The sequence below is a fragment of the Leucopleurus acutus genome (genome assembly GCF_964270905.1).
Source record: "Leucopleurus acutus genome assembly, chromosome: 4".
In the NCBI taxonomy this organism is placed as follows: domain Eukaryota; kingdom Metazoa; phylum Chordata; class Mammalia; order Artiodactyla; family Delphinidae; genus Leucopleurus; species Leucopleurus acutus.
The window spans coordinates 65,392,443-65,415,593 of NC_139146.1; the positions used below are offsets into that span (position 1 = coordinate 65,392,443).

General features: G+C 40.4%; 1 protein-coding gene across 1 annotated transcript in view; it reads right to left on the bottom strand.

Moving 5' to 3' along the window:
* APBB2 (amyloid beta precursor protein binding family B member 2) overlaps window positions 1–22,717 on the bottom strand; it is a 345,736-nt gene extending 323,019 nt beyond the window's left edge. The window contains exon 1 of the mRNA XM_082838844.1: window positions 22,312–22,717. The gene's annotated coding sequence lies outside the window, so the exon portion shown is untranslated. The remainder of the gene's footprint in view (window positions 1–22,311) is intronic.
* Between the last annotated feature and the right edge of the window lie 434 nt (window positions 22,718–23,151).

The following is a 23,151-nucleotide window of genomic DNA, read 5'->3' on the forward strand; positions in this document are numbered from 1 at the left end:
GAAGCACAGAGTCCCATACAGAATAAATCCAAGGAGAAACACACCAAGACACATATTAATCAAACTATCAAAAATTAAATACAAAGAAAACATATTAAAAGCAGCAAGAGAAAAAACAACAAATAAGACACAAGGGGAATCCCCATAAGGTTAACAGCTGATCTTTCAGCAGAAACTCTGCAAGCCAGAAGGGAGTGGCAGGACATATTTAAAATGATGAAGGAGAAAAACCTACAACCAAGATTACTCTACCCAGCAAGGATCTAATTCAGATTTGGAGAAATTAAAATCTTTACAGACAAGCAAAAGCTGAGAGAGTTCAGCATCACCAAACCAGCTTTACAACAAATGCTAAAGGAACTTCTCTAGGCAAGAAACACAAGAGAAGGAAAAGACCTACAATAACAAACACAAAACAATTGAGAAAATGGGAATAGGAATATACATACTGATAATTACCTTAAATGTAAATGGATTAAACGCACCCGCCAAAAGACACAGACTGGCTGAATGGATAAAAAAACAAGACCCATATATATGCTGCCTACAAGAGACCCACTTCAGACCTAGGCACACATACAGACTGCAAGTGAGGGGATGGAAAAAGATATTCCATGCAAATGGAAATCAAAAGAAAGCTGGAGTAGCAATTCTCATATCTGGAGTAGCAATTCTCATATCAGATAAAACAGACTTTAAAATAAAGACTATTACAAGAGACAAAGAAGGACACTACATAATGATCAACGGATCAATCCAACAAGAAGATATAACAACTGTAAATATTTATGCACCCAACATAGGAGCACCTCAAAACATAAGGCAAATACTAACAGCCATAAAAGGGGAAATCGACACTAATACAATCATAGTAGGGGACTTCAACACCCCACTTTCACCAATGGACAGATCACCCAAAATGAAAATAAATAAGGAAACACAAGCTTTAAATGATTCATTAAACAAGATGGACTTAATTGATATTTATAGGACATTCCATCTAAAAACCACAGAATACACATTTTTCTCAAGTGCTCATGGAACATTCTCCCAGATAGATCGTATCTTGGGTCACAAATCAAGCCTTGGTAAATTTCAGAAAACTGAAATTGTATCAAGTATCTTTTCCGACCCCAACGCTATGAAACTAGATATCAATTACAGGAAAAGATCTGTAAAAAACACAAACACATGGAGGCTAAATAATACACTACTTAATAACCAAGAGATCACTGAAGAAATCAAAGAGTAAATCAAAAAATACCTAGAAACAAATTACAATGAAAACACGACAACCCCAAACCTATGGGATGCAGCAAAAGCAGTTAGCAGAGAGGCTAAATAAAGCAAACTGTCAACAAGTAAAAATAAATAAACACTATTTAAGTTTATAGCAATACAATCCTACCTTAAGAAACAGGAAACATCTCAAATAAACAACTTAACCTTGCACCTAAAGCAATTAGAGAAAGAAGAACAAAAAAACCCCAAAGTTAGCAGAAGGAAAGAAATCATAAAGATCAGATCAGAAATAAATGAAAAAGAAATGAAGGAAACGATAACTAAGATCTAGAAAACTAAAAGCTGGTACTTTGAGAAGATAAACAAAATTGATAAACCATTAGCCACACTCATCAAGAAAAAAAGGGAGAAGACTCAAATCAATAGAATTAGAAATGAAAAAGGAGAAGTAACAACTGACACTGCAGAAATACAAAGGATCATGACAGATGACTACAAGCAACTCTATGCCAATAAAATGGACAACCTGGAAGAAACGGACAAATTCTTAGAAATGCACAACCTGCCGAGACTGAACCAGGAAGAAATAGAAAATATGAAGAGACCAATCACAAGCACTGAAATTGAAACTGTGATTAAAAATCTTCCAACAAACAAAAGCCCAGGACCTGATGGCTTCACAGGCGAATTCTATCAAACATTTAGAGAAGAGCTAACACCTATCCTTCTCAAACTGTCCCAAAATATAGCAGAGGGAGGAACACTCCCAAACTCATTCTACGAGGCCACCATCACCCTGATACCAAAACCAGACAAAGCTGTCACAAAGAAAGAAAACTACAGGCCAATATCACTGATGAACATAGATGCAAAAATCCTCAACAAAATACTAGCAAACAAAATCAAACAGCACATTAAAAGGATCATACACCATGATCAAGTGGGGTTTATCCCAGGAATGCAAGGATTCTTCAATATACGCAAATCAATCAATGTGATAAACCATATTAACAAACTGAAGGAGAAAAACCATATGATCATCTCAGTAGATGCAGAGAAAGTTTTCGACAGAATTCAACAGCAATTTATGATAAAAACCCTGCAGAAAGTAGGCATAGAGGGAACTTTCCTCAACATAATAAAGGTCATATATGACAAACCCACAGCCAACATCATCCTCAATGGTGAAAAACGGAAACCATTTCCACTAAGATCAGGAACAAGACAAGGTTGCCCATTCTCACCACTATTATTCAACATAGTTTTGGAAGTTTTAGCCACAGCAATCAGAGAAGAAAAAGAAATAAAAGGAATCCAAATTGGAAAAGAAGAAGTAAAGCTGTCACTGTTTGCAGATGACATGATACTATACATAGAGAACCCTAAAGATGCTACCAGAAAACTACTAGAGCTAATCAATGAATTTGGTAAAGTAGCAGAATACAAAATTAATGCACAGAAGTCTCTGGCATTCCTATACACTAATGTTGAAAAATCTTAAAGTGAAATTAAGAAAACACTCCCATTTACCACTGCAACAAAAAGAATAAAATATCTAGGAATAAACCTACCTAAGGAGACAAAAGACCTGTATGCAGAAAATTATAAGACACTGATGAAAGAAATTAAAGATGATCCAAATAGATGGAGAGATATACCATGTTCTTGGATTGGAAGAATCAACATTGTGAAAATGACTATACTACCCAAATCAATCTACAGATTCAATGCAATCCCTATCAAACTACCACTGGCATTTTTCACAGAACTAGAACAAAAAATTTCACAATTTGTATGGAAACACAAAAGACCCCGAATGGCCAAAGCAATCTTGAGAATGAAAAATGGAGCTAGAGAAATCAGGCTCCCTGACTTCAGACTATACTAAAAAGCTACAGTAATCAAGACAGTATGGTACTGGCACAAAAACAGAAATAAAGACCAATGGAACAGGATAGAAAGCTCAGAGATAAACCCATGCACATATGGTCACCTTATCTTTAATAAAGGAGGCAAGAATATACAGTGGAGAAAAGACAGCCTCTTCAATAAGTGGTGCTTGGAAAACTGGACAGGTACATGTAAAAGTATGAAATTAGAACACTCCCTAACACCATACATAAAAATAAACTCAAAATGGATTAAAGACCTAAATGTAACGCCAGACACTATCAATCCCTTAGGGGAAAACATAGGCAGAACACTCTATGACATAAATCACAGCAAGATCCTTTTTGACCCACCTCCTAGAGAAATGGAAATAAAAACAAAAATAAACAAATGGGACCTAATGAAACTTAAAAGCTTTTGCACAGCAAAGGAAACCATAAACAAGACCAAAAGACAACCCTCAGAATGGGAGAAAATATTTGCAAATGAAGCAACTGACAAAGGATTAATCTCCAAAATTTATAAGCAGCTCATGCAGCTCAATAACAAAAAAACAAACAACCCAATCCAAAAGTGGGCAGAAGACCTAAATAGACATTTCTCCAAAGAAGATATACAGATTGACAACAAACACATGAAAGAATGCTCAACATCATTAATCATTAGAGAAATGCAAATCAAAACTACAATGAGGGCTTCCCTGGTGGTGCAGTGGTTGAGAGTTCCCCTGCATCAGCGGAGCAGCTGGGCCCGTGAGCCATGGTGGCTGAACCTGCGCGTCCGGAGCCTGTGCTCCGCAACAGGAGAGGCCACGGCAGTGAGAGGCCCGCGTACCACACAAAAAAAAATTACAATGAGATATCATCTCACACCGGTCAGAATGGCCATCATCAAAAAATCTAGAAACAATAAATGCTGGAGAGGGTGTGAAGAAAAGGGAACACTCTTGCATTGTTGGTGGGAATGTAAATTGATACAGCCACTATGGAGAACAGTACGGAGGTTCCTTAAAAAACTAAAAATAGAACTACCATATGACCCAGCAATCCCACTACTGGGCATATACCCTGAGAAAACAATAATTCAAGAAGAGTCATGTACCACAATGTTCATTGCAGCTCTATTTACAATAGCCAGGACATGGAAGCAACCTAAGTGTCTACTGACAGATGAATGGATAAAGAAGATGTGGTACATATATACAATGGAATATTACTCAGCCATAAAAGGAAATGAAATCAAGTTATTTGTAGTGATGTGGATGGACCTAGAGTCTGTCATACAGAGTGAAGTAAGTCAGAAAGAGAAAAACAAATACCGTATGCTAACATATGTATATGGAATCTAAGGAAAAAAAAAAAGGTCATGAAGAACCTAGGGGTAAGACGGGAATAAAGACACAGACCTATGGGCTTCCCTGGTGGCGCAGTGGTTGAGAATCTGCCTGCCAATGCATGGCACACGGGTTCGAGCCCTGGTCTAGGAGGATCCCACATGCCGCGAAGCAACTGGGCCCGTGAGCCACAATTACTGAGCCTGCGCGTCTGGAGCCTGTGCTCCGCAACAAGAGAGGCCGCGATAGTGAGAGGCCCGCTCACCGCGATGAAGGGTGTCCCCCGCTTGCCACAACTAGAGAAAGCCCTCGCACGGAAACGAAGACCCAACACAGCCATAAATAAATAAATAAAGCAAACTGTCAACAAGTAAAAATAAACACTATTAAAAAAAGAAAAAGACACAGACCTACTAGAGAATGGACTTGAGGATGTGGGGAGGGGGAAGGGTAAGCTGTGACAAAGTGAGAGAATGGCATGGACATATATACACTACCAAATGTAAAATAGATACCCAGTTGGAAGCAGCCGCATAGCACAGGGAGATCAGCTCGGTGCTTTGTGACCACCTAGAGGGGTGGGAAAGGGAGGGTGGGAGGGAGCGAGACGCAATAGGGAAGAGATATGGGAACATATGTATAACTGATTCACTTGGTTATAAAGCAGAAACTAACACACCATTGTAAAGCAATTATACTCCAATAAAGATGTTAAAAAAAAAAAAAGCAAACCAAAAAACCTTATTTTTTATACAGACTGCCTGAAAAAGTGAAATAATAATATCACTTCTCATGGTAACTTTTAAATAACTAAAATAGCTATTTTATCCCCTGAATTTCAAATCCTGTATCACACTAGCTTTAATGTAAACACAGAGAGTAAACTCCAAATATTTTTAGAATCAACAGAAAGTTATAACTTAGAGGTTGATTCCTTTCACTTAGGAATGTTCCTAAATGATCCCTTAAAGCATACCTATTTTTTAGAGGACTATATTAAATCCAGGTGTTTAAGTATATATCAAGGTTAACATAATGTCCACCTTCTGGGCGTAATTCTGGATTCTCATTTTTCTTTTTAAGTTTTATTTTACAAAGGATTTTAAGTGAGTATATTTTCCCTTCAGCCCCATTTTTAGGAAGTTTCACCATCGGAGTAATAAACCACTTCCCTAAACCATTACATCTTGAATACTTCCCCCACAAAAAAAATCAAGTATTTTGTATTTTAATTGACCATTTGAGATGTCTGCAACACATGCACATAAAGGAAGACAGTTTGAGATTTGGAATCCAAAGAACCTCAGGTGTGCCAGTTTTAGCTGTGTATCACTCGTAAATCGCTTGTCTATTTCCTCACTGTACGCTCGGGTCACCTTAGCACCTGTCTCTCGGGAATGCTGCAGAACTATCTCTGATTCTCTGATCCTCCAATGCCAACTGGGCGTCCTACAATTCAATTTCGACACCAACTACCCAGAGGGAGCATCAGACCCCCAAGTTTAAGGGCTCACTCCTGCAAGCCTGTCCTCATTTCAGATGCCAGTGACGAGCACCCAGTTCCCAGGTCACCTGCATTTCTATCTGACTTAGCCCACAACACCTACCCGCTCAGGTTCACGAGAACAGCTCACAGAACTCAGGATAACACTTTACTTACATTTAGTAGTTTATCACACAGGACACAACTCAGGAACAGCCAAATGGAAGAGCCGCACAGGGCACGGTCTGAGGGGAGGGGGTACACGGAGCTTCCATGCCCTCTCCGGGTGCGCCACCCTCCAGGCACCACAATGTGTTCACCAACCCAGTCATTTGGGGGTTTTACGTAGGTTTCATTGCCTAAACATGACTGATTAAATCACTGGCACTTGGTGACTGAACTTAATCTCTGGTCCCTCTCTTCTCCCCCAACCCCCCCCCCACCCCGAGTTCAGGGAGGGGCTGAAGCTCAGCCATCTAATCAATGAGGCTTGGTGTTTCTGGTGCCCAGCCCTCATCCTGAAGCTACCTAGCAGTGTCCTTCCATCCCTTAGCCAGAAGTCATCTCATTAGCATACAAAAGACATTCTGACCACTCAGGGATTCCAACGGTTCTAGGAGCTCTGTGCCAGCAACCTGGGACAAAGACGAAATATTAACTTTTTGTTACACCACGTGCTGAACATAAATACAAATGCTGGCTATTGGTGTCTTTATTAATACCAAATAATAGTCAGTCTTGCAGGTGCCTCCCCAGCATTGAATGGCAAACATATGGTTTAAGTGAGACTGCCCACCCCCATCCCTATGCTCCTATCTTCCTTCTAACAGTCAGTGGTTCGAGAATGGACAAATAACAGGAACAAGGAGCCAATGGCATTCCCCTGATCACAGGGAAGGGCTCTGAATTGATCTAATCGGTATGAACCTCAACACTTTTGAACAACAGTTAGGAAAACTCTTTCCCTAGATGTGAACAAGGATACACATCATTCTGGAAGCTACTAGCAGCCATTTTACCACCCCGAAAAAAACACACTGCAAAAGCTGGCAGGAAAGGCCAGTCCCAAAGCAGGGCATCTAATAGCCTGTAACAGTCTATTACAAGGTCAGGACAGAAATAAGCATGTTTAGAAACATTTACAGCAACTTGGCAGAAAAGTTTTACATCTGTTGAATTTAACTTTAAAAATATGGGATAGGGCTTCCCTGGTGGCGCAGTGGTTCAGAATCTGCCTGCCAATGCAGGGGACACGGGTTCGAACCCTGGTCTGGGAAGATCCCACATGCTGCAGGGCAACCAGCCCCGTGAGGCACAACTACTGAGCCTGCGCGTCTGGAGCCTGTGCTCCGCAACAAGAGAGGCTGCGATAGTGAGAGGCCGGCGCACCGCGATGAAGAGTGGCCCCCGCTTGCTGCAACGAGAGAAAGGCCTCGCACAGAAACGAAGAGCCAACACAGCCATAAATTAATTAATTAATTAATTAATTAAAAAAATATATATATGGGATATATTTGTCTTTTTAAATTTCATTTTTCTAGTAATTCACATGTGTTTGTATTGTATTTTATAAAAGTACTGACCTGCACTGGTTTAGAATTTTTTCTTAAAATATTCCTTTCCAAAAAAAAAAAAAATTCCTTTCCTCAGATAGCTTGAGAAGCACTGGCCTAAAGATCTGAGCAATGAAGCCACAGCCTTGTTCAAACCATACGTAAACCCGATATGTCATCTCTACTGTTTAGTTCACTGAGCCAACAGATACTCTACTGCTTAAGCCTATTTGAGTTGAATTTTCTGCCATTTACAATAGCATCTATCCTACCTGATACTGGAAACTGATTACCAACCCAAACTAAGGTGGAAGAATGGACAAAGATGGAGGTAAGATACAGCACAGGCAAAGGTACCAAGAATTCCAATCATTACATAAAACTCTACATGAAACTGAAGAAGAAAATATCCAAGCAAAGATATATATTCAGATAAAGGCTTTCAGAGCCCTGCAATTAAATGGCCACCTTGATGGATTTCCTTCCTTTAAAAAATGAACCCGTGCAAACATTTCATTGTTTCACTCATTTCAGCAACTGTCAATTTTGAGCCAAATGAATTATCTTCAAGCAAATGTCACACACAGTGGGGAGTGATTTCATTTTCCTAAATTGTTGTCAAACCTTTGAATACTGAAGCTTCCAAAAAAGGAGAATTGGAAAAATGACAGTTTAGAGGTGGGAGAGAAACATGAGTTATTTCAAAGCAGCAGCCTGTGATACAGTGAAATCTTTCTTCTAAAGTGTCTCCATCTAACATTTTTCAAGCTGCAATCACTGCAACTGCTGGCTTTCACTATATTTATGCTAAAATGTAGCTGATTTATTTTAATAGTATTTTACCAGGGTGAAAAGTCAAAAATGAATAGAGAAAAAAAAAGGAAAAGAAAATATTACTGTAGGTTTTAAAGATAAAACTAGAAATGGGAGGAATTAGGAAAGAATGAACTTTGTTAAGAAAAATGTTGACTAGTTTTATTTCTTTTATGAATCTAAAACAACCCTAAAACAGAATGAGGTTACTCTTAAGTTAGAAGCCCATGTATAATAGGTGAGGTGTAGGTTATGGGGGGAGGGGGGAGGTACCCACCCTGAATAATCAGTTCAAGCCCAGGGAACTCCTAAAACCCTTAACAAGATCTGGTAAATGAGGCAGTTAGCAAGGAGTCATAGCCTCCTCCAAAGCTTCCCTCACTGGGGGATCCAGGGACATTTTCCCCAGGAGTCTGAGATCTAGAAACTTTCTATTTGTTTTTTCTTTTTTTTTTTTTTGATGTTTTTAAAAATTAATACATAATAATATAAGCATACTTTAGGCCATTCACATGCCAACCTTCTTACAGTCAGGTAATCTCAATTCCTACAACTGCATTTATAAGCATGCTGGTACCAAGATCACTCAAAATGACAGCATTTAACTCTTGTTAGTGTTTCTCAAGCCGCAATGCGTGCCCCCAGACATAGTCTCAGAGGTCCACATTATCTGAAGTTTGAGAAGCTTGAGCCTACTTAATACTATCATATCCATTTGGAAGGAAGAACAAATAAATTACTTTATAGTTAAAAACCGAGGAATGATATGAGGTCCTGAGAAGCACACAAGATCACTTCCACAATATTCCTTACAAAAATGCATAACCTTCACTCAATCATGAAGAAACAGCCAGCAAACCCAAAATGAGGGGGGCATTCTACAAAATAACTGGCCACTACTCTCCAGAGTGTCAAGGTTATGAAAGACAAAGAAAGGTGAGGCATTGCTCCATATTAAGACGACTAAGGCACTATGACAACTGAATGTAACATGAATCCTGGATTGGATCCTAGACCAAAAAGAACATTAATGGGACATTAACTGGCAAAATTTATATAAGGTCCCTGGGTAATAATATTAAATCAATGTTTAGTCCCTGATTTTTGATCACTGTACAGTGATTATATAAGACCCTTACATTAAGAAAATCTTAATGAAGAATGTAAAGGAATTCTTTGTATTTTGCTATTTTTTGGAAAGCCTAAAATTATTTCAGAATAAAAAGTTTAAAACACTAAAAAAGTTTAAATAGACAAGGAAGTGTATGAACCAACGAAAAAGAAACCAAAAGCAGCAAAAACCTGTACAATGTCCATTAATGTCCAATGGACTAAGGGGTCTCGTCTCCTCTGCAGAGATGGCCCTTATCGAGATCTAACCGATGCATGATGTCACTCTCATTTGGCTTCCCGGGTAGGTTTCCCTCCAGAACTCATGTCCAGACCTCTTTCTGGCTCTAGTCTGTAACATTAACCACCTGATATTTTAGTTTACATGAATCTCTTATGATTTGAGTTAACAAAAGCCCAGTCCCCAGAGTCCAATCACCTTACAGGTGTGCTGAGAAAAGAACTGATTCTCCAGGTTATTAAAGCTGAGAGCCAGACCCCAAACTACGGCAATAAAGAGCTACTTGCCGTGGGCCCTGCCCAACAACCATTCTGCAAGCCTGTAACACCCAAAGATCGTTACTGTCCACACTTTCTTGCAAAGATTAACAGGCAGCTCCCAACAAGAAGAATGTACTCAAGGTACAGTCATCTTGTAAAGCAGGAGATGTCAGCAGCCCGCTTTGAATCTTGCTGAATAAAGGATTATGGAGGACAAAATAGCCAAGGGCCAAGAGCCAAACTCATACACAACTCAGCAAAGGTTTAGCAGCCTGTTGGTTTCAACTGAATAACCTTTTTATACAGCTCCCTTAGGACCTATATCCACAGTGGCCTAGAACGATCCTTATGAAAGGTAATCCTATCCATGTCTTTCCCCAACCTAAAACTCTTAGATAGTTTTCCGTTGCATTTGAAATAGAAACCAAAATCTGGGTGGTAGCCTGGTGTCCTGGGCCCTTCCCACTACCCCACACTTCATCAGGGTCCCTCCCCCTTGCACCCTCCAGTCCCTGAGTCAGCCTTGATCTTCACTCCAAAGACTCAGCGCAAACTGTGCTCTTTGTCTAGAATGTCTTCCCACCCCTCTACCCCAACATACACACATACACACACACACACACATACACTTTAGCCTAGCTAACTTCCACTCATCAATATCATTCAGGTTTCAGCTTAAATATCACTTAATCAGCAAAGCTTTCACTGACCAACCTTGAGAACTAATGAGCGCCCTCTGTTTGGTGGTGTTCTCATAGCACCCTACAATTTCTCTTCATAGAACCTACCACCACTTCTAATTACATAAAGGCTCTTGGTCTCCCGATTAGATTAGGAGCAACCAGAGGGCAGGGACTAAGTCTGATTTGCAAACCACCACATCCCAATGTCTAGCACAGCATTTTGCACTTCAGACACAGGGGTGGATGATCCTGCCCAAGTCCTCGGCTTCTTTCAAGGTTTAAATGAAGCATAGTATGTCAAGCACATGGATACGGTAAGCACTCACTATGTGATAGCTATTAGAATTACGGGGACTTCCCTGGTGGTGCAGTGGTTAAGAATCCGCCTGCCAATGCAGGGGACATGGGTTCGAGCCCTGGTCCAGGAAGATCCCACATGCCACGGAGCAACTAAGCCCGTGCGCCACAACTACTGAGCCTGTGCTCTAGAGCCCGTGAGCCACAACTACTGAGCCCGCGTGCTGCAACGACTGAAGCCCATGCGCCTAGAGCCCACACTCGGCAACAAGAGAAGCCATGGCAATGAGAAGCCCGCGCACTGCAACGAAGAGTAGCCCCCGCTCGCCACAACTAGAGAAAGACCACGCACAGCAACAAAGACCCAGCGCAGCCAAAAATAAGTAAATAAATTTATTAAAAAAAAAAAAAGAATTACGTCATGATGCCTTTGCTCTAAATATACTTGAAATTTACAACTGCTTTTTCTTTCACCTGCTGGAGGAGAAAAAAGCCTAGTAAAAGATGCCAAGTTGTCATTTTTTCAATGATATTTTTTGACTGTCAAGTCAGCTTATTTTTAGGATATTGAAAAACTTCAAACTGCAAGGTATAACATCAAGAAAGAAAATGCTTCTAAAATTAACACACTACACTTTTTTTACTCTGAGATAAATCTATACTCATCATCAGTACGTTTTCACTTCCCTCTGTAGCCTTTATTGTTGCCTTCTCTTTCAAACACCTGGTTATTACAATAAGGGCATTCGCTCCTTTATCAAACAACAAAGACCCCTCTAATAACTTTCATGAAAATGAGTTTTAACTATGACCAAAACTTCATTTGCTTGAAAAACTTGCTCCTACCTCAACTATGAACTCATGAAAGTAGGATAAATCACAGCTATCCTGAGCAGTCCTTGTTCATAGGAGGATTTAAAATAATTCACAATTGTTAAGTTAGTGAAAAGATAGAAGTGGGGGATTGAAACACCCAAACTGATCATTTTTTCAAGATATGTTTCACTGTAACAGCAGCTAAATTCTCCTGGGCCCAGGCAATATACTCAGGCAAAGGAAACCAGAGGAGAAATGAGAATTCAAGTGTGCTGTTTCCTTAGAAGAAAACTACACTTTAAAGAACTTGGCTCTAGAAAATGTCTCCACTGAGCTTCCAGATATATATATATATCTGTGTGTGTGTATATATATATATATATATGTGTACATATACATATATATACATATATACATGTATATATATACATATATATGTGTATATATGTATATATACATGTATATATACATATATGTGTATATATGTACATATATGTATATATACATATATGTACATATATGTATATGTATATGTATATATATATACATATATACATGTATATATGTATATATGTGTGTGTGTATATATATATATAAAACATGCAGCAATATCTAGCAGCTGCATGCAAAGCCCAGTGGGTAATTCAATGATGGACAAAGATGGGGGTGCGGGGAGACTTTCCTTCTACCCTCCTAGGTTCGATAGCTATGTCTACAAAATAAACTGAGAACAGGCAGATTAACATGAGAAAAGGTCTACAAATTTATTCATTTTTAATATTATACACATGTGGACATCACAGGAAAAATAAAGTGAGTACCCAAAAAAAAGCAGTGAGATTTGAGAGTTTATATGCCATCGTGATACGGGAAAGAAAGGGAGGGATGTTTGTTGGCCTCTCAGGGGAGAGTAAATGATTTTTAGGTAAGATGAATGGGCCCTTAGAAGAATAGATGGGAGACATGAGAGTTTGTTATAAAGTCTGTCTGGGTGCGGTGTATGTGAAGAGGTAATCTTCCCCGGTTGATGAAACTCCTGGGGAGAGGATCTGTGACAACTGAGTTCCTTTTGGAGGGTCTGTCTTTAGGGAGATAAGGGGAGTTCAGAGAAAGCCGCGCACTGCATTTGCTGTTTTTCAAGTGCCTTTAGTTTAAAACAATCAATATACCAAAGCGGCACATTTGGGGAGGCATGTCGTCAACTCCTTCAGATGACAGCATGATCCCTATCCTCACAGCCATCGGATAAACAGACACGTAATACGTACAAATACACACACACATACATCTGCTACTGTGACTCTCATGAAAGTTAAGAACCTTGGTGGGGGGCAGGGGTGTTTATGCAGAAGCAAAAGCAGCTCTCTTAACTGTTCTCCCCTTTAACCGACTTGCCCGGTTAATCAGCACATCCCACTGCCTCTGTAGAGCGTAACAACTGATGTTTCAGCACACCAGCGGCTCACAGCCAGTAAGAGGTGCTACCTGAGCCCAGGGCTTCTCAAGGTGTGGTCCAGAGATGGATGCCAGTCTGCAAACTATTTGTTACCAGCTGCCCAGGAAATGGAGAGTGAGGATTTACAAACGCGGGTAGTCATTACACACAGTTGCCACATCCAAGTGCATGAATAGTGAACTCATCTCAGTGACCAGTTCTGGCGGTGCTGACCTTGCGAGGTGAGCTGCATGAGGCACCAGCTGCCTACTAGTCAAGTGCTGTAGAACCATGTGACCACGAGGAACGGTTTAAGGTTACTTTGTTAATACATTTTAATATAAATGTATTAAAATCCACATCCATTTTTTTCATCAAAAGATCATTTAAATTTGACCATAAGTCTAAAGGACAAGTTGGAACTGGCTACTGAGGAAGAACTGAAGGTGAATTTCGACGCTAGAACATCGCTTGCTTCATTTTGAAGAAAAGTGAAAAATGAAGATCTTCAGCTTGCTGAAACTGCTTTGCCTTTTTTCATCTTCATCAACATCCCTCTACCAGGCCAGTTCCGCTACCATGAGTGTTATTAAAACAAACCCACAACCAATTTAGATATACGTTATTCATTAACCCCAAGATAAACTATCACTAACCCAGCCTAGAGTAGATAAACGAGAAAGAAGTTCATTTCTGACACTAAAAATCTTAAGCACTGATATACACAGAGTTTGTTAGAAGTATACATAGGGTATTTAATGTGGAACATCATCATTTTACTCACAAATTTTGTTTAGTTATAACTGGATTAACAAATTAACAAGAGTAATAGTGATTCTTTATGTGAATTGCCTACACACATGCTTCTGAAGAACATGTACAGATTTTGTAATTTTTTCCCACAATATTTGTTGTGCTTGTACTTACTGAGATGTAATTTTATTTATGTTGTTTCTAAAATGTTAAAAAGAATTAAGGCTTGCATATCATATGTCTTTTTTATTTCTTTCCTTTTTTGTTAATAATAGTATAGGTCCATGACAGATAGAAAATAAAAAGACTAGACCTTCGCCATATATAGGTTAAGAAGCAGTGATGTGCTCCCACCAGCAAAGCTGTATCCTCCTCTAGGGTCAGATGTGTTTATTTCTATTTATGCCAGTTGTTCTTATAATTTAATTTAATTGTACCCAAACACATAATAAATTGTATATAAATACATAAAATATGAGTTCAGAAAAAATGTTTCTATGAAAACGAAGTTGAACATCTGAATACTGTGGAACAACACAATAAAAGAGTAACACTAAAATAACTGCTGTTATATTAGGCATGAAGAAGTGGCAAAGGATGGGGAGGCAAATCAGAAAAATCTGGAAGGATTCTACATTCATAGTTCACAAATATCCTGAAGTTCCAATAACACTTTAAAGCAAGCCAAACCGAAAACCAGGTGGACCAGACATCACAGGTTATGGTTTAAGTGCAAAAAACAACATGGAAACCACTTACCAGGTCCTACCTCAGAAATCAGCAAACAGATGTACATTTATGTGTTTGAATTTAAAATAAAATGCTTAAGATATAAATGTAGCTTTTTTTTTTTTTTACACTTCTCCACTTCAACTGAGCAGCTGCTGGTCATGATAATCCCAGATAAGAGAACTTATCCTGTAAACACAAAATTCTGCACAGAATATTCAAGAGATTCTGGCCTCCTGGCTCTATTACTGAGACATAACTGGTAGATGATAAAACCGGGACAAAATACAATGTACAGGAAAGATACACCAATCACAAAAAGTATAAGGACTCCAAAAAGAGGTTGTAACCACATGAAGAAAATGTAACAATTTGTGAAACTGCACAGCTTATGTCTCTTTTTAGTAACATTATACCCACACCCAATTCCTACAGAGACTATGCTTTTTAGCAGTTAACAGCATTAACCAAATAAACGCAGAGCCCTCAGGGGACTTTCTTTCAAAGGTCAAGAAACTAGCGCAGAATCAAAAAGTAATATATAAAAAGTCCTTCATGAGATACTGCAAAACATTTTCTCTTACTATCAATATAGAAAGCTGTTTTGAACCATAAACCAAACTAAGCCAATGCCATAGGTTTAGTTTAATTCTGAACTCAGACTTTTTTATAGCTTATCCACGTTGGCCCACAGCTCAGGATTAAAGTTTTAATTTAGCGTTAGGAAAAACAAGCAAAACAAATACACAAACAAAGTACACAATACACAAACAAGTACAATAGTGATGAGGGAAATTAACATAGGAAGTCTCATTTAGCATTATTGGGTAGAAAAAAACTAAAATTATAGGGAAAAAATTTTAAGATTGTATTAATACTCAAATTGAAATGATTTGAACAAAAACTCATTTTGAACTAATAGTCCTACCCCCACTTCAAAGCACTGGGACTTGGCTGAATTAATACAAAATTTCACTGTCAATTATACTACGCAAATGAAATAGAACGGAAACAATATGCAAAAAAAAAAGGGGAGGCCATAGAACCCTGTAGGGGAGGAAAAATAATTTTCCCTCCACACTCCTGAGTTCTTAGCTGAAACCCTTGTAATAAAAGACAGATTAACAAGAGAAGAACAAACAGAAACTTATTAACATGTATACTTTGTATACATGGAAGATACCCAGAGGAAAATGAATAACTCAAGGAGGTGCCTTAGAATTCAGACTTAAACACCATCCTAGTAGGGAAAGGGGAGGGGGAAGCTGGCCTCTTAGCGGAAAGTAAATGATTTTCTGGAAAGATGAACGGGCCCTTAGAAGATCAGGCAGGATGTATGATAGTTTGTGACAAAGTCTGTCTGGGGGTGGTGTCGACACCTAGGCTCCTCTCCTGCAATAAGAGTCAGTCCTCCCTGGTTGATGAAGCTCCTGGAGTGAGGATCTATGACAACTAAGTTCCTTTTGAAGGATCTGTTTTCAGGCAGATAAGGGGAGTTGGGTCAAAGCCTCTCCCTTTCATCTATTGTTTTTTTCAAGCGCCTACAGTTCAGAATAATCAATACATCAAAGTGGCATATTCGGAGGTGGCACGTCCTAAACTCCTACAGTCATTTTTTGGGGTGGCATATGCCGCTACCCTCCACGTGCAAAGCCTAAACCATGCTGTTGGAGGGACACTGGGCCAATGTCCCGGGTCCTGCCCTCCAACTGTAGCTCTTCCGATAATTAGCACCATGACCGTGTTTGCTTTAATTCTCGGGTCCCCATCTGTGATCTCTGGGAGTCAGCTGATGTACACACACCACAGGCGCTACCCACTCTAAGATTCTATTGCCCTGGAACTAAACATACAACTGAAATGGACTGAAGCTCTTATGGGCAATGGAAGGCAAGAAGCAAACATAAAATCTACTACAGTGACAGATCTGGACACTCACCCACTTGGCTGATAGTTATTCTGGTTATGAAACAAAGGAAAAAATGGGGAGACATGCAGCCTACAAAGCAATGTCAAGGACTACCAAATTTTTATAATTCCTCCTGGCAAAATGCTAAAACCACAATATAACTTAAAAATTTTTTTTGCATTAAAATAGGTTTTCTGGGCTTCCCTGGTGGCGCAGTGGTTGAGAGTCCGCCTGCCGATGCAGGGGACACGGGTTCGTGCCCCGGTCCGGGAAGATCCCCACATGCCGCGGAGCGGCTGGGCCCGTGAGCCATGGCCACTGAGCCTGCGCGTCTGGAGCCTGTGCTCCGCAACGGGAGAGGCCACAACAGTGAGAGGCCCGTGTACCGGGGGGAAAAAAAAAAAAAAGGTTTTCTTCCTTGTTTTGTAATTGGCAAAAATTTATTTTTAAAAAACACAAAGGAAATATATTGAGACAAGGGATTCACAGTGTTTATGTAAAGATTGCTTTACTGGAATCTTTATCTTCTCTTGCAGAACGTTAAATTAATTCTTTCTTTTTAAGTGAAAAGGTGATAACGAAGTAATTAAGAATGTATAATCGGAACTAGATGGCCTGGGTCCAAGTCCCACTTACCAGCTGTATATCCTTGAGCAAGGTTCAGTTTCCTCATCTGCAAAATGAGGATAACATGGTCTCAGCACCTCACATGGCTGTTGAGGGTTAATAGGAGTCAATATATATAAAGCACTAAGCACAGTGTCTCTGGCACACACAAGAACCTATATGTGTTCACTAATATTTTATGGTAACTTCATGTTTAACTAAACACAGATGTTCCCTAATATACCAAATGAAAACCAAACAACATCAAGACCCTAGAAAACTGCACATGAAAATATCAACACTAAACATTTAAAACATTAAAATAATTCCAAAATATGACACATATATGTCCTATGACAGATGTATGATATCTATAACAGTAGCTTCATTTAAGTGTTTTCCCAGGCTCCAATCCTTCGTCAATCCATCCTATCCACTAGAGGAAACTTCCCAAAGCAATGCTGGGTTTAAGTCACTCCCTGAAAGAACCTTAACGACTCCGTACAGTACAGGGTAACCCTCAGACCCCAGAACCAGACTAAATGAGCCACTAGCACACTGTACTTCACAGTATTTACCACAGTCTGTAATTACATACTTGATTGTTTGGTTAATACCTTTCTCACCACTAGAACGAAAACCCAGGAAGTATGGCCTGCATTTTACCCGCCACTGTCTATCATAAGGCGTGGCCTGCTGCAGGTGGCGGTAAGTATTTGATGGATGAATGAATGGCCCTCAGCAACCATCAGGGCTCACAGCAACACCTCGTAGGTATGACCCTTCGTGGCTTGCAAAACATTCATACAAATTTTCTCATCTGAGCCTCACAGTAAGCCTTTAGGGAAGGCAGAGGCCCCAAATTCAGAGCCACCCAAGGTCACATTCAGTAGCAAAGAAACAAAGTGCCAACCCCTAGTCTGGAGTTCCTTCCAGAATATTCTCCTGCCCGAGTTAAATCCAATAAAACATACTAAGGCCTCAGCCTGGCCTCACACTTTCCAGCCTCTGTGGTTTTCACTCTTTCCTTCTACTCACCTAGAACTGCCTCCGACCTCTTTTCCTGCTTTTCATTCATTCAGCCAGGATTTATTAAGGACTGTGATTGATGGGCAAACCTTCCTCCTTCCTTCAGGGCCCACTACTGTGTCATATATGTGCCATTTCTAGTGCATGGACATCTGTGTATTTACTCAACAAAATGTCTTTCATTGTACAGACATTTATTTGTTCTTTCAATATAATAGTGAGCACCTACCAACTGTCCTACTGTGTGAGGTTCCAATGAGAACTGCACAGTTGGAATACTGGTGTCCTAGTGGTTTGAAAAACTACTGCAGTTTCTATAAGAGAATAACAATGTAAATCAGTCTGCTTTAAAAAGCAATACAATTGCTGCTGTTCACAGTCTGAGACATCCCAGGTACCTTAATTAAGAAGTAAAGCAGCCACCAATATCCACCAAAATAATACAGATTTTATCAATTTTCATATCATTTTAAAAAGGAATACAGATTAAATTTATGTACCATCATTTAAAAAAAAAAAAAGACTCACACAACGACATCCACAAGCCAAGTATCTTCAGGTCTACTCCACCAAAATGGTTTTTGTACATCAGGTCTTTTAAACAGTTATCGGCCCTTCTCAAACTTGTCAGCTCAAAAGCACACACAATTAAAATGGAAACAACCTATTAAGGAATCCGATTCCTCTGAATTACTAGCACAGAACCACAACTCTAAATACTACAGCAATAAACCTGCAATAATCCTCGTGAAATACAGTATCAATTAAATGTTGGTGCAAGAAATGTAATGCAGAATTACTGCCGTATTAACACTCCCTGAAGATAAGTCACCAAAGACTTTAAACAAGTGAAAATCAATTCTATGAATATTTAACACAGCTGGCTTTATTTAAAATTTCCCATAACACACACACTGGCATAAAACAGAGCCGCAAAGGGTTAATAATGTGAGATTATATATGAATTCAGAAGAAAGGAAGACAGCAGCCTAGGAATCTTCCTTTATCTTGGAAATGACAATATTTTACAGCCTCGGGGGGAAAGAAGACAAAACAGTATTCCATAATGTTAACTCATTACAAGATTTAATAGAAACACTACCCAACTAATTTTAATCCTCCTCTTTCTTTCCCACCTCAATTTCATTGCTGAATTTAAGAGGCCAATCTCAGATAAGACAAAAAGGAAAGTTTCAAGAACACAATAACGAGAGGAATGGACAAAAACCTGAGAAAGCATTTGTCTCGAGGGCAAAGCCTTGGGTCTGTGAATCCGTATAAAGCTGTATGTCTGTCTCTACCTCACGATCTCCTACACGGACACAACTGCTTTCAAACACCGTGGTCCCACAGGTCTTGAACAAGCCTAAGTAAACCTGCAGAATGGTGGGATTGTGCTGGTTTGCTTGCTTGAGGGTCTTTAAAAGTAGAGTGAAACTTGCCCAGGTGTTTTCTTATATCTTCCAATGGACCAAGGGGCCTCCCCACCCCCATTTAAGTCTCCCGATCACTCTGCCTTTCCACACCTTGACCATCTACGAGGCAGTGATTTATACATCCCACAGAGAAGCCATGACCAGCCTCAAGGAGCCTCATTAGGAAAAGCTTCCCTTTTATTAAATCTAAAGCTCTTCTCGTTGTGCAGTTTAATTCCACTCCCCCCCCCTTTTTTTCTTCTGTGAACTCAGTAGAAGGGAATAAATCTCTGAAAGAAAAAAATCCCTTTCATCTCACAAAATAATCATATTTGCGAATTCTGTGAGTTAACAGAATAGGTGTGCCCTTCAAAGAAGGGAGGACATTAGTGATCAAATTTAATTCTATCATTTATGTTTAAAAGATTCAGACCTAATATGGCCTTGTAGAAACAAAGCATTTAATATCTCCTTTGATTCTGAAATTGTACGGGTCTCCCTGAAAGTTTAAGTTCACACCTTCACCTACATTCAGTTCCCAGCAGGTGCACAGAGCTTTTCCTAACGGCTTCACTGAGTCACTGAGTAGGTGCAGATACAACACAAGGCCCTTCTGTTTAACTACTGCAGTTGCCCTTTGGGGTCTTCTGCTTCCTTACCTTGTTGGACTGGGAAGATGACAGGAGGTGATATTCAAGTCTGTCAATTACACCTTACTCATAATTCTTGATTTTAACATATGCGAAGGATGAAATTGAGAAGCTACTAAAATTGTTTTTGAATGTAAATTATCCTGAGGGCTAATTATGTACAATTTCTTCATTTTCCTTATTCAAGCAAGTGAATCCCAGATAAATTTCCTTTCAGGTCAAATTTTTCTTCCCTTATAAATTCATGACTAATCCTATATAACCCTAAGACTACCTTACTCACCCCTCAAGAACTCAGGATTACTATATTATCCTGTTAGGAGGAAAGGAGCTAAAACTTGTCTGAGAGGGACTAACATAACATACTTCGGCATGAAGTTGTTATTACCAAGCAGAGTTAAGGTTAAATAACCCTGTAAAAGAAACGGGGAGGGAGCCTGAGAAGTACCTGACCTCCGTTCTAAGACAGTTACACAAAGGTTTCCCAAAGGTTTTCCCCTTTCTAGCATCCTAGTTACTCTGTACCTCTGGGGTGAACATGGGCCCCCAACCTCAGCAAGCTAGTCGTAAAAGTAAGAGCTGCCTATATTTACAGCCTCTACTTTCTCTCTTCCCGTTGAGTTCACCCCAATCAGGCTTTCATCCCTGTCGTTCTATCAAAACTGCTCTTGTCAAAGTCACCAATGGCCTCCATGTTGCTGAAGCCAGTGGTCAATCTGAATCCTTATTCTAAGGGATGATTACTGTCTTGAAACATATTCATTACATGCCTTCTGAAACCCTGCCCCCCTCTTTCTTTGGGTTCACTTTCTACCTCACTGACTCCTCTTTCTAGGGTCTTCTTTGCTGGTCCCTTCTCATCTTTGAACTCTGGATTCCAGAACCTCTCATGTATCCAATTGCCTGCTCAGCCTCTCTACATGAGTGTCTAACAGGCATCACAAACTTAAGTCCTAAATCAAATTCCTACTATTACCACCTAACTGGCTCCTCCCAAAACCTTGCCCATCTCAGTACATGGCAACTCCATTCTTCCAGTTGTTCAGGAGCCATCCTTGCCTCTGCGTTTGTTTCCTCTCTTTCTCTCCCCTCTTCTCTCCACTTCTAATCTAATCTAACGGGATAACAGCTCTACCTTATATCGAGAACCTGACCACTCACTACCACCTCTAGCACCTGGCACAGCGAACATCATCTCCTGCCTCAGTTATAGCAATGCCTCTGCTTCCTCCCTTCATTCTAATCTCCACAAAGCAGTGATCCATTGTAAAAACATAAATCCGATTATTATATTATTAACCTGTTCAAAACCCTCTAATGGCTTCCTACCTGTTGTGGGTTGAAGTGTTTCTCCCACAAATTCATATGTTGAAGTCTTAACCCCCAACATCTCGGAATGTGACCTTATTTGGAAAGAGGGTCATCACAGATTAATCAGTAGAGGTCCTTAGGGTGGGCCCTAGTCCAATATGACTGGTGTCCTCATAAGAAGAGGAAATTTGGACACAAAGACACACACATAGGGAGAACGCCATGTGAAGATGAAGGTCGAGACCTGCAAGCCAATGAACACCAACTACTGCCAGCAAATGATCAAAAGCTAGGAGAGAGATGGAACAGAGACTCTCTCACAGCTATCAGAAGGAACCAACCCTACAATACCTTGATCGTGGACTTAGAACGTCCAGAACCGTGAAACAATACATTTCTGGTGTTTTGCCATGCAGTCTGTGGTACTCTATTACAGCAGCCCTAGCAAATTAATACACCACCTCACACAGAATAAAAGGTGAACTCCGTGCCACGGCCCGAAGGCCCCACATGACTGTACCCCGACTCACACACTGGGCCCCTTGACGTTCCCCCAACAGACCAGACACACTCCTCCTCAGGGCCCAGCTCTTCCCATAGCCCGGCCTGCTCTGCCCCAGCACCCTCAGTTCCTTTAGGTCTCTGTTTAAATGCCTCCATAAGGCCTTCTCCCTCCAACACTCTCCACTCCCCTCCCAAGCTTTATCTTTCTCCATCACTGTGCTGTCACCTCCAGATACTTTAAACACTTACTGTGATGGACTGGAAGATCCACTGCTAAGACCCGCAGAGCAGCTGCAGGTAGACAGGCTCCAGGGCCCAGCTCCTCGGGGTCAGCTGGTCAGCCTTAGTGCAGAGAGCTTCCGGCCGGAGGCCACACCCCTCCCGGGGCAGCTGCACCTGGTAACACACCTGAAAGGAGTGAGGTCATCGCTCAGTGTCGGAACCTCTGCCAGGGAATCCACGTCACTCCAGAGGTCTCCACAGGCTGGTGGGGGCTCTGTCACGTCAAATCTGCATCACAGTTCAACTTCTTCCTCGGCCCAATGCTGCTTCCACCCTCTTCTGTTCACCGTGTTGATCCCAAATAAACATCTTGTTCCCCCAACTCCATCTCAGCGTCTGCTTCAGGAAAACCCAACCCTGAGACACTCGTCTACCTTCCACAACCTGAACGTAATCTTATTGAGGGAAGGGACTTTGGTTCAATGTGTCCCCAAAGCCTAAAATACTACCTGGTACAAAACAGGAAATGACTAAATGGGAATACTGGAAGGAAGGAAAGGGGCGGGGCGGGGCGGGGCGGGGAGGGAAGGCATTGACCATTTGGACAGGAGACTAGCGCCTGGATAAAACAAAAGCCTCTTAATATAGTCACAAAGCAAAAGGAATACACACTATCACAATGAAACTAGGCATGAGGTTTCTAAAGTACACATGGCTATTTGATTTCAGAGAAACTTCGAAAAAAGTTGTGCACAAAGTTCCTGAGATTCGCTTATTATCTTGAGACTCCTGACTCTTCCCTTCCTCCTAGGATTTTAAATTTTGCAACCTCAAGTTCTACCATCGAGAGGGTTTTCAGGACCCTAA